Source organism: Anarrhichthys ocellatus, unplaced genomic scaffold, assembly GCF_004355925.1.
Source record: "Anarrhichthys ocellatus isolate YVR2014 unplaced genomic scaffold, GSC_Weel_1.0 scaffold913, whole genome shotgun sequence".
Classification (NCBI taxonomy): domain Eukaryota; kingdom Metazoa; phylum Chordata; class Actinopteri; order Perciformes; family Anarhichadidae; genus Anarrhichthys; species Anarrhichthys ocellatus.
This window is the reverse complement of record NW_022280887.1, coordinates 1-11,231: the sequence shown is the minus strand read 5'-3', so window position 1 is coordinate 11,231 and position 11,231 is coordinate 1. Positions and strand designations below refer to the sequence as shown.

Here is an 11,231-nt window from a genome sequence, read left to right as displayed (position 1 = left end):
TTTTTATGCACGTCAGCAGAAATGTAGGTCAGCTCTGACAACAACAAACAAACATGCAAAATCACAGTCATGTAAAAGTGTTTACATCTGAAGAAAATAGAAGACAAATTGCACCATTAAAATCTGCCTTTTTTAAATGAATACGAGTGTATAATAAATAATAAAATAAATATATTTATCTTACAAAATAGTTAAAAATGCCACTGGAATAAAACAAATCAACTTATTTCAAGAATTGAATCGAATCAAATGTGTTTTTTATTATAAAGGACAGAAGTGACTTCTGACTTGTGTTAATAATTAGCACTTGTTTAGAAATTAAATAAATTAAATGCAGTACGAACAAAAAATATTTCATCTCACGGGCACATTTTTACGGAAATAATTTAAAGAAATATCTTGTTTTCACATCGAATATGAGACCAAAGAAGACGTAAAACTACTTTTCTTTTGAAGTCATGGTGAGAGTGCATTCTTTAGTTTTAGCTCTTCTCCGTTTGCATCTCGTTTTAGCTTTTCCACTTTTATCAAACTTCCACACGGGTTGTTTTTGTGTATGTGTTTGTGTGTGTTTTACGTCCGTGCGTAAAAGGAGAGGTGGCACCGTGCGCCATCTCCAAAACGTCTCTGCCCCGGACAGTTACCAGGCCTCCCTAAAGAGGGCAGTCAAGCATGGGCTTTCTGCTCCGTCTCCACAGCTCCCAGCGGCCACAGGCTCAGGAATTCACATTTCACAGCCTCGGATTTTCCACCACGGCGGAGAGGCGAAGCAATTAAAACGTCGCCCGGGTTTTTTAAGAGCGTGTCTTTTTTTTCCTTCTTCTTCTTCAGTGTAAATAGCATTCACTTCAGCAAAGGCAGTAAAAACACAATAGCTGCACGGAGGAGAGATAGAGAGGGAGAATGGGGGAGTATTGATTTACACGCGCATATTGTTATGGATAAAACAGACTCTCTCTTGTTCGCTGGTTTGGAAAAAAACAAAACACTGACTTTGGGATTCAGGGCTGCTCTCCAAAATGTATCAATTAGATAAAAGTCGCTCGGCTCGGTCGGCTCAGCCCGCTGAAAGCGCAGCGTATCCCGGAGACAACATCGGCGGCAGAGCGCCGGGCTTCAAGCGGAGCCCTTTAGACTGCGGGCAACAAGGCGTGAGGGAGAACTAATCTCCCCATTTACATGTTCGCAGCAATTTTACCTAAATGAATTTTAATGCTAAATGAAGGATAATTCGCCTCCTCGCCTCCTTTCTCCGTGTGAGAAAAAAATAATAATGTTGTGCAATTGGCTGCACATTATCCGCAGCAACGGGAGCAAGGTTGACTTAAGTGCATGTTTCTTTAAGTATAAATGGATCTCTGCTTTTCTCTCTGTGCGCGTGTGTCGACATGAAAACATGTTTGTGCCAACAGGAGTTCACTTTGTAGAGTGACATGTTCTTATAGTTCATATGTGCTTCGTCAGGGAAGATAACGTGAGTCTAGTTATGAGTTCTGTTATTTGAACAAAAAATTATTTATTTACAACACAGATGTACATATATACCCTTCAAAGTAAAAGCATAAGAAACATGACTTGTCTTCAAAGGAATCTTAGAGATGTACGTAATACATGTTTGAAGCAATGGATAATGGATGCATTTATAACCCACACGCACGCGTACACACACACACGCACACACGCAGTGACTTTTACATTCTCTCCTGTCTGCTGATCAGCGTTACATCATCTGGTTGAATCAATATGGATGGACTGTGGTATAAATGGTGTTTTCCCGTAGCCTCTGTCTCTCCCTGTTATCGGGCCACATCAAACACACCGAGGGGGGAGAGAACCCATTGGCCATGCGAGTGCACGGCCTTGTGACATAAAACACATCAATAGGACACTGGAACAGACAGCTCAGAGGCCCTCAATCACAGACACACATGGAGAGAAACAGGAAACAACATGTTTGTGTGGACACACTTGTAGTTTCCCATCCGCAGTGACCTGTTTTTAGCTCGTTTGTGAGCGTTAGCCGACAGCTCTGTATCATGTTTTTTGTTAGCCTGTCATGACGTCAGCCACGTTCACATCAACATTATGTGTCTTGTCTTCGTGAGAACAGAGTATAAAAACCGATAAACCGGAGCGATGGCAATTGGATTAAAAAAAACTAAAACGTGTACATCCAAAATGTTAGCTTCTGGGTAAACTGTGTTTAGCTTGAAGTCATCGTGTTTGGAGCTGTAGGAGGAGTTCATCACCCCAAATGGTCAGAGAATGTTTCTATACCAATAAAAACGTAAAATCAACAGATATGAAATATAAGAAAAATCACCAAATGTTGAGTTACAAAGCTCAGACACAGGAGAATGTGAACTGTATGTAACAACCAGCACATCTGAATTACTCTCTTACCATCCGAATAAAGGCCGGCGAGAAATGACAAACTCATCCAATTGTCCGTTTATTCACTTTTTTTTGTCTTCTTTAAAAATGCATTGTGATTTTTTATGGAGGGGGGGGGGCAGGAGGTCAAATTCGATGGACAGACGGCACACACATAGTGTGGAAAGAAACCAGAAAAAAAAGGGAAAAAAGTTCACATCCTTTTTAAAAAAAAATCTATTAGAAACAACATAATATGCGGAACAATACAATAGCATTTACAATACTTAAATTCCCAGTTCTTGTGAGAGTCCAGCGTAATTTTACAACAGTATACAGTATATTTTCTTTCTCCACTCACTTCCCAAACTAGGGGTTGATATAGTTATACTTTTAATTTCTTTCTCTTGCTTTCCCTCCTTCCATGTTTCAATCCACTATATGTTGTGTTTTTTTAAAGGGCACCTCTTTTGCTTTGTTAGTGTCCTGTCGGATACAGACATTGGCTTCTCCTTGGTCCAATTCCATCGTCCCAAAGAGTGGAGCGCTCTTCACAGGAAGTCTCTTTCGTTTGCCCGAAGAGTCAGGAATATTTCACCAGGTGCTGCATACCCCTTAAAAGTACAGGCGTAGGACACGGTGTGTCATCAACGCTCACAATCGCAATCACAATCACTTGTTAATGGAGGAATCCACGTGAGCCTATTGGGCAAAAGAACGGGGGGCGAAGAAGTCTGGAGCCCACCAGAGAAGAAGCAGGGGTCTTTGGGGGAGGGGGGGGTCATCTGGGTTGGACGTAGTTTCGCCGCTGGATTCAAGTTTCCATGTTGTACATGTCAGCCGAATAAAATTGTTGTTGGGTCTTGGGAGATGGACTGAGGGGTTGCTGTTGGTCGTCGTCAGGAAGTCAAGGAGTCCTGTTCCCGTGCTCCGGAGGCCTCGGTGAGACACGCCATCCACCGGTTTGATCCTGCAGCTCTGAGGAAACAGAAGACCGGTGATCAGGTTAATGAGAGAGTTCTCAGAGAGACGACTCATATCAAAGTCACACTTAAGTGGCACACACAGGGACTTGAGACTTGACTTGGACTCTAGATCAGAGCCTTGACTTGGACTTTGGATCAAAGACTTTCGACAGGACCTGGACTCTAGATTAAATACCTGAGACTTGGACGCTAGCTCAAACCCTTAAGACCTGACTTGGACTCTAGCTCAAAGACTGACTTGTAAACATGTCTGCCTGGCAGCATTGACATGTCATTTGTTCAGAGTATTAATACAAACACATTGAATGCAAAACAAATGAAAAACTCTTAAGTCATTCAAACGTTATGATGCTCTGAGCGAGTCGGCATGTCGCCTCCACCACCGGGGCAGAAAGCATTTAACCGCAAAACCAAACTGTTGAATGAGTGGAACGTCATTAAACATTCATTAAATACGACAATAGATCACACCGGACTTCTGAAAGCACACTCTCGTGTTACACTTTCAGCCCGACAGCACACAGATGGTGGGACCTGCTGATCCGACCCGGGGAGGAGCAGTAAAGTATGTGGCAACTGCTGCAAAACCCGACAAACGTGCTAATCTGGGTCAGAACGCAGACCCAAAGCTGCCCTTCACTAAGACTGTGTGGATGTATGAGAGAGAGAGAGCACTGGAGGGTTTAGTGAGTTAATCCTACACCCTCAGTAATGCTGCTTTAACAGTAGGAGAGGACTTAGAGACCAAACACACACGATCGACTTGAAGTGATACCGAGGCCCTGTGCTTAACAGTTCCTGCATAATCTGTTCAATGGACTACAAGGACATTTAAAATTAGCCTTTGGTTTATCTTCTGACTGTTAACAGTCACAATTTGACTGTGAAGATGAAACTATTTCAGGTTTAGTATTAAAGCGACTTACAAGTCAATGTTGTTTTTGAAGGGTTTATTTTTCTCTCTACTAATTAATCTGCACGTCAGTATGTTCTTCAGAACTCTTGTTTTTGTCATGAGAACTTTCACACAGATATTAAACTGCGGAAAAAAGGCCATTTATTACATTTTTAGGTTTTTCTGAGCTTTGGTACCGTTAATAGAGCCTCATGTTGTGTTCAAAACGTTCACTATAGTCGATAACAACATGGAGGCTTGGGATACCAAGATGGAAAACTTTATTTCTCCTTTCAATCTCGACAAGAACAGCGCAGACCAGGTTTTTACCTTTCACAATAAAAGCCCCAGACATACAGACTGTAACTATTTGCCAGAGGGAACTCAAATCATTTCACTGAAAGGAAACTCAATAACATATCGTTTAGACTATACAACAGTTATATGAATAGTTTAGAAAGGGAAATATTCGCAGGCGAGTATTTCTCATTTTTGTGCCGGTTATTCGTCACCCCCTCGATGTTTAAAGAGCTCGACGCAGAAGAAGAAACCTTGAATCACAGAATCTAAACCGTCGTGTCACACATCAACCGCCGCAGCCCGCCGCATGCCATCAATCCTCCTCGTACGATGAAAAATGAAGTAAAGAAATCCATCGTCCTCGTTTCTCTCCCTACATTCCTCTCTTTACCGCCAACAATAGCTGCCGTCTCTCTCCGCTGGTGTAAAGTCCACCGCTGAGGAAGCCAACCGAAGAGGAGAGGTGAGACTCGCGGCCTGCCCATCACCTGAGAGCGCCAGGGGCCCCGTCCACGCGTTCACTACACACACACAGACACACACACACACACACACACACTAAAGAGGGCCACTATAGACGACACAAAGGCGGGCGGGGAAAAGGACAATGAGGTGCAGCGGGGAGGACGACAGCAAGCGTCCTCGTTTGTTATTCCCCTCATCCATCAGTCTTCACCTGGCTTACGGAGAAGAATAGGTGCGACTTGAGAAGGGGGGGGGGCTATCACGTGAGCTGTGCTAGCTTCAATTAGCTTCCTATCAATGAGAGAGGTTGTAGGGGTTACACATCTCCCTGGACCTTAACGGCATCAAACTTGTGACCTTTCTGTTGTGGGACGTAACATGTGGTGACAAGCCGAGTCATTAGCAACGCTACGCTAAGCTACGCTACGCTTAAAGCAGTCAACCACTACATTTACACACAATTTGAATATCTGCTTTTTGCAAGTTTCTGACGATGTTTTCTGCAGAAACAGTGAGACAGAAACAAAAAGAAATCCTAAAAGGAGCAGAAGTAATTAGACTTCAAACAAAAGAATAAAGAACGTGTTGCATCGATGAGTGAAGTGAATCCATGTCTCTAGTAAACCATATGCGTGCTTGAAGGAGCACACGTTGCTAATCAGGTTTTTCACTTAATAAGCCGATCGATACATTGAGCTTTCTTCCTGAAGGCTCCGAGGGGGATTCCAGAGGGGCCGAATCAACAGGGACACACATTCACACGGACAATACGAGGGCACACAATCCCCACCGGGACACGTTCTTTTTTCTCCAATGTTCATTAATAGTAAAAGTTCATCCACCAGAAAGAGAAGTCGAGGGCGGGGGGGGGGGGAGCTTGACCTCTCGGCAGAAGGTTAGCAAATTTGTGCTTAATGATTGGAGCAATGAATCCTGGGACAAAGGGTCTCCAGCCGAGACTGGCAGCAAAAGAGGGTTTACAGGCAGCGCTCACTCAAGCGTTCTGCCCGACATTTTGGGTAAAAAAAAAAAAAAAAGCTGAGAGCGGGGAGGGCCAGGAAAAAAACAAATTCCATACTGCTCCGCCGCCATAATTAATTCTTCCACACTGCGATAACTATTGTCCTGAAACAGAAAATTACAGTTCCCCCCCTCCTCCGGCTAATCTTCGTGGAAGAGGGGAAAGCAGGGGCGAGGAAGAAAGAGGGTAAGGGTCACCCGAGAGTCACCCTCGTCGCTATCAAAGCCTCGGCTCTGCTTCTGCTTCACTTGCCGGGCTTCGTCTGCGCTGACAGGTGTATTGTTTCTCAAAGGGGGATATAAGCTCTGTGATCATCGCTGGGTGGAAAGCGCTCATAACGCTCCTCACTAAGCATGACTAATTGGCTTTAGTTTTAACTAATGTTCCAGTGTGACTGCTAGACACACCTCCTGCATCGAGGGCCTCGGCGCTCCGCCGGCACGATAACCGCTCAATTTAGCCCCGCGGTAACAAAAAACTCAACTCTGCTAATGAAAATTGCTTATAAAATATAATGAACCTGTGCTCCCATAATCAAATAAGATAACCGCCCCCCCTCCCCCGACCGTAATAACCTATTAATTTAATTGGTCATGAAAGAATATAACACATCACTTACATTTAATTGACCTAGAAAGGAAAGTAGCAATATCTGGCGGAGGCTAGCTAGCAGCTAGCGACGGCTAGCTGGTGAGGCTGTAAGGAAATGACTAGTCGTGAGGAATCAATCTCTCTCCCAGCTTCTATCTCCCTCACTCCCTTTTCCTTCCTTCCTCCCTCCTTTTACTCCCTCTACCCCTCCCTCTTGTCGTTTACGCTTCTCTCGCCATCTCTTCATCCCGTCCCTATTTCCGTCCCCTCCCTCCCTCTCTCTCTCTCTCTCCCTCTCTCTCTCTCTCCCTCTCCCTCTCTCTCTCTCTCTCTTCTTCCCTCCGCTGTCTCCTCGTCCTCTGTGCTTCGCCCGTCTCACAGAGGATTCCTCTGGTGGCCCAATTACGAGATTCAGCAGGCAAATTGAGGCTGTTTAAAGCGAGGTCTGCTGGGAAGGCTAGCAGCTGCTGGAGAGAGGCAGCTTGGACACGGAGAAAACCAGCCCTCATGTTTACACACATAAACACAGACACACACACACAGACACACACAGACACACACACACGCACGCACGCACGCACGCACACACACACAGACACACACACACACACACACAGCCCTTTTCTTATTACCACGTCTCTCTACATTTCAGACCTGAAAGAAGCCATTCGATGTGAGATTTTTTTTTGGTCGTGGACATTTGCGACAGAAACAAGGGCGGCATATTTTCACCGTGGCACGAGCGCACGCACGCACATACTGTGGAGGGTTAATGGTCTCTATTTTTGTAAACTGAATAAGTCAAATCCATCGGTCACACCTCTGGTGATGGCATATTTAATTTGGATCTAGTCAATTAGGCCCAGCTAAGCTCCATACCCTGCTGGCTACCTCCTCCATTTTGCACTAGTTTGCGTCCCCTCCCTGTGCCAGGAGTAATCCTATTACCATACACACACATGCACGCGCGCACACACACACACACACACACACACACACACACACACACACACACACAGCTACACATGTGCATGTCTGTATATGGTATAGACGCACCCACACAGGTATACATGCACACACACATGGTATAAAAACACAGACACACACACATACCAAACAATGCCCAACAATTGGACCCGTAGCCACTTCATACACACTGTGCACTGTGACAACAGCGAGCCTGTATACATCCAGAATTATGTGGGAGTCTATTTGGCCCTGGGGCGAGAGAGAGAGAGAGAGAGAGGGAGGAGGGGGGGGAGGGGGTGAGAGAAAGAGAGGGAGGCGGGGGGGGGGGGGGAGAGGAGGTTAGAGGAAGAGAGAGAGGGACAGAGAATTAAAGAGCAAAAGAAAAAAGGTGTTTGTGTAAAAGAGATAGGGGAGAAAAAAAAGACAAAGAAGGAGTGAAACAGAGCGAGCATTAAAAATGACAGAGAGAGAGAGAGAGGGGGGGGGGGGGGGCTTCTAGCTGGTTAGTGTGTGTATTAATGTGGCTCATGCATCAACAGCAACCCGGCAGATTTATGACACTTAAGGGGCGCTCACTTCTCCCTCTCTCCTTGCTCCAGCGACGACTGCTTACATTTGTTTTTTTTTACCAATCAGTCTGTTGCCATGGCAACATCCTACCTGCCCCCCCCCCCTTGTCCCGACCCATCCCCTCCTTCTCATCACCCCTCTTTCTCCCCCCTCTTTCTCCCCCCTTTCTCCCCCTTTGCCCCACACGCCTTCTTTCTCCTCCTATAGAAATATTTGCACCGTTACACAAAAGCTTGATTTTCATATTTCTTTGAATATTATCAATAACTGCTCATTTGTATATTGTGTATAAATACGAATACACACAGTGTTGAAACTGTCTGTCCCCCCCCTCCTTCATCTCCTCCCTCTCTTTGTGTCTTTCTTCTTCTCTGCTCTCCTCCCTGATTTGACGGGTGTTTGGTAGCTTCACTCGCACGCTACATGACATGGAGCTACAAGGCTGTGATCAAAAGCTCTTATCAGCAGACCGCCGGGTGGGACGGTTAGAGAAAGAGTTGCACAGAAACATCAGCCGCGGAAGAACAAGAGCGTGTTTGTAGCACCAACAAATAAATGAATTAATTAAACCCAGAAAAAAAGTACAAATTCAGTAGTTTGGAGAGCAGCCATTTGCAAAGCCAGGACGTACGCTAAATAAAACTCACATCACTTATTCTTCATCGTTTTGCGGAAAATCCCATTTTTCTGAAGACTTTAATTAAAGCAGGTCACCTCCTGATCTGCAGTAAATGTGAATACGTTCAGACAAAAGATCTGTAAGTGTGTGTGTGTGTGTGTGTCGGTGTGAGTACTTACATCCCCGTTGTGTTGCGATTGGTGGGACAGGGGCGCGGCTACATGTAGTGCCACTGACCTTCCATGCCCATGTTCATGCCCATTCCACCCATTGCTCCTGAGAAACACACCGTAGAGAGGAGTAACAAGTCAGACTGCGTCACACATAATGAGCCGTAGTGCGTAGATATCGCACAAAAATGTTGTCGTGATTTATTCACGTGATCTTGAACGAGGACGGATAAAAAAAAATCACAAGTGTCCAACAAACAGCGACCCTTCATTCAGGAGAACCGTGTGGAACGAGAAGTAAATGTTCATCTTATTTTAACCCAAACAAGTATCTTTGTTGCCTTAACTGAACCTAGTTATTTTGAAAAGACCGTAATCGTGTAGTGAGTGGAAACGCGTGTTGTAGGCTTTCGTAAGAAAACGCACGAAAAATGAGGCGTAAAGCTTTAAAGTTATTATTGACCGCAGTGAAGCCGGCGCTAAGCGCTCACCTGTCCGTCACAAACAGTTCACTGATAACAACACTGTTTACATGTCTAGAGATGATACAAAGAAGGTCATTGAGTCATTTTGAGATGTTTTAGAAACAGGAAGTCTGAGTAACTATTTTTGGAGCCAAATCAAATAGTTTACAGAATATTCAACCTTTGTTTCTTTATAATGCATTAAATACTTGACTTCTTCATAAACGTCAGTAAAGTAGTCTATGAATATGAAGTATCTCCTGGTCAGAGTGGAGGTTAGTTTATGGCTTGTTGCCGGTTACACTCGTGTTTGTTGGTGAGCTCGCGTACAAACAAAGCTTTACTTTTGGTAGGATATCACAGGAACCGTTGTACGAGGATACATTCATTATGTCTAGACGCACTTATTAACTAAAGTTATTTACAGTTTATTTAAAGAGACGGCAAACGTGTAACCAGGAACACGTTAGATAGCAGAGATGTTTCCTTTTAACTCAGACAACATAGCAGAGAAGCAAAAGGCTTAAATGTGGCAGGGCGGGGTGTGGTGAAGTGAGGGGGGGGGGTTATGTAGCCTGACAGTTTATCCAAACCTGCTGACTTTGAGTGGAGGGTGAGATAGGGGTAGAGACTTGAGAGAATCCCAGAAAACAGGGGATAGAGGAGGAGAGGAGCTTAAGGACAAACTCTGGGATTAGACCTGATGGCGTGAGAGAGAGAGAGAGAGAGAGAGAGAGAGAGAGCGCAAGGGAGTGGGAGTCAGGAAGGGGATGGTTGTGTAATGTGATTGACCACACCTGTTCTGGTTTGTGTGTGTCTAAGGAGGGGGAGGTAGCAGTGTGTACAGTACGTGTGTGCTAGCTTCCGCTAAGTCCTCATGTGTGTGAGAAACATGGCAGATACTGAACGTAACACACCTAGAGATACTGTGAGAAGCGGTGAGGAAAAGAAAGGCACAGACACGCAGAGGGGAAAGCCTTACCAGGTGGTCTGATTCCCATGTGCTGCTGGCCGTCCATGACGAAGCCCCCCATCGGCTGGCCATCTGGGTTGTAGGGAGGTCCTTGACTTACTGTGGACGGAGAAGGAGACAGAGGGACGGGAGGGAGAGAGAGGGGGGAGACGGAGTGGTCAATTAGTGCATTTAATTAAGGCTCAGTGGCCGAAGCGAAGGATCATCTGTCGGCCGGTACACGCACAGGGAGCCGGCCGCTGTCTCCCAACGCCTCCGTGTCTGTGCCCGGCTGTAAGCCCCCTGGTAGACTTTAATGCGTCTAAGAGCTCTAAGAGGGATCGGACCGGGAGAGCTCCACACACACTACGGTTCACTAAGGTGAGACTGCAGCCATCTGGAGGAGGCCACAACGGTTCTAGAGAAGGGAAACATGTCAGCCGGACCGGAGTGGGTGCATCAAATTATTTCATCTTTTTTACTACTTAAGGCAAGAAACTACAGGCAAACTCACTGGTTATGTTTTCTTTCAGACTAGAGGAAATAAAATATTCATTTTATTATTTTGTCTCTTTACGGCTGTAGATTTCTCCTAAAGTCACCAAAAGTTACAATTACATAACGCCTCATTTGCATATTTAAACATAACAGTTCAGTAAACTTGTAATACAATAAATACTCCTCTTAATGTGAGTGATGAAGTGGTGAAGTTTCATGGTGATATCTATGAGTTCATGTTGTGACTCTATTCACCTGTAGAGTCTTCTAAATGTGAGTGATGAAGTGGTGAAGTTTCATGGTGATATCTGTGAGTTCATGTGTTCACCTGTAGAGTCTTCTTAATGTGAGTGATGAA

General features: G+C 45.0%; 1 long non-coding RNA gene across 1 annotated transcript; it reads right to left on the bottom strand.

Moving 5' to 3' along the window:
* Positions 1 to 793: 793 nt before the first annotated feature.
* Positions 794 to 11,063, bottom strand: LOC116377118 (uncharacterized). Its single transcript, XR_004212174.1, has 3 exons — positions 10,406 to 11,063; positions 8,969 to 9,065; positions 794 to 3,351 (listed from the first exon to the last, which is right to left on the bottom strand). It is a non-coding gene; the product is annotated as an uncharacterized LOC116377118 (long non-coding RNA).
* Positions 11,064 to 11,231: the final 168 nt, after the last annotated feature.